The 1,430-nt window shown below is 34.6% G+C and overlaps 1 long non-coding RNA gene across 1 annotated transcript; it reads right to left on the bottom strand.

The window, feature by feature from the left end:
- Positions 1–237: 237 nt before the first annotated feature.
- On the bottom strand, positions 238–1,021 carry LOC146675100 (uncharacterized). The gene is made up of 3 exons (XR_014910246.1): positions 994–1,021; positions 613–846; positions 238–501 (listed from the first exon to the last, which is right to left on the bottom strand). It is a non-coding gene; the product is annotated as an uncharacterized LOC146675100 (long non-coding RNA).
- Between the last annotated feature and the right edge of the window lie 409 nt (positions 1,022–1,430).

Below are 1,430 nucleotides of genomic sequence, written 5' to 3'. Positions count from 1 at the left end.
AAGACATTACTGGGTTTTTTTCTTAAATGGTTTCAATTCTTAGTTCTAACATAGAAAGAATTTGACAAACACTCACCGGCACTTGAGCAGGCACTTCTGATGGAAATACTGCCTCTCTTCCATACATCAGAAAAAAAGGTGTGTATTTTGTTGTGGTATGTACTTTTGACCGAAGTGAAAACAGGGTGGGCTCTAGATACAGATCCCAGTTATTCTGCTGGTCATTCACCAGTTTTCGGAGGGCTCTAAATGCAGGCATAGAAATATGTAAACACAGTAAGTAAGACAGAAAGTTTAATTAGAAGTAAAGAAATTAATAAATTATTAAGTAACAATTAAGTTTGAATAACATAAGTAATGTTATTAAAAACTGATAGATAAAAATTAGGCATACCTTTTTATGTTGTCATTGGTCTTTTCATCTAGACCATTGGTCTGTGGATGGTATGGTGCTGTGACACTTCTTTCAATTTGCAATAACTTGCAAAGATCAGAGTTGAGCTTCAACAGATAAGGACAAGGTTATACTTCTTATACAAGGACACAAGAAAAAATCTTTGACCCCAGTGAAGTAAAGTTAACAAATGTAACTGAAAATTATTTAACACTTACTTCATTCACAAACTCTCTGCCTTGGTCTGACAAAATCCTTTTGGGGCAGCCATGTCTATATATAATGGAGCACAAGTGCTGGGCTACCTCAGATGCAGATTTCGTTTTTAATGGGAAAGCTTCAACCCATTTTGAAAAGTAGTCAGTTGCAGTAAGTATATACTGGAAGCCGCTTGAAGTTTTAGGAAGAGGTCCAGTAAGATCTATACCAATAAGTTCCCACACTTCAGACACCTATCAAGGACAAATTAATAATTTGAATAACAATTTGTATAATGTACACATTAACATTGATGGTTAAAATTAGTTGGCAAACCCTCCTGCCTTTATGAATATGAGCTACAAGCATAGTTTGATGGGTAAACGGGGCATAATATTTACCTGAATACACTGCAACGGTTGCACAGCAGTTAGTGGTTTCCCAACTTTTTGACACTGGTCACATTCCAGAATCTTTAAGGTAAAAATATTTATGGAGTTCACGTAAATGTTCAACATTCTCATTTGTAAAAAACAAAAACACTTAATGACATATTCTCTAATGAACAAACTATTTAGCAACAATAGTTTGTGTGCGCGTCTTCAAATCTCTGCCAGGCCTACAGGTTCACTACAATATCACTAATTGACCATATTTATTTATATTTTGCAAGTGTACAGTTTCTCTTTTAACTGATATCAAAAAATTTGCTTATTTTAAACACTATTTAACAACAGTACAAACAGTTAATACATACCCATGTTTTAATGTCAACTGTCATACCAAACCAGTAAAATCTGGAACACACTGCATTTAGCGTTTTGTGTGTGCCAGTGTG

The sequence above is a fragment of the Rhamphochromis longiceps genome, linkage group LG3 (assembly GCF_057381845.1).
Source record: "Rhamphochromis longiceps isolate RC_006_pf linkage group LG3, R_longiceps_female_GT1.1, whole genome shotgun sequence".
In the NCBI taxonomy this organism is placed as follows: domain Eukaryota; kingdom Metazoa; phylum Chordata; class Actinopteri; order Cichliformes; family Cichlidae; genus Rhamphochromis; species Rhamphochromis longiceps.
Note: the sequence above shows the minus strand (reverse complement) of the source record. Positions and strands in the feature narration are given on the sequence as shown.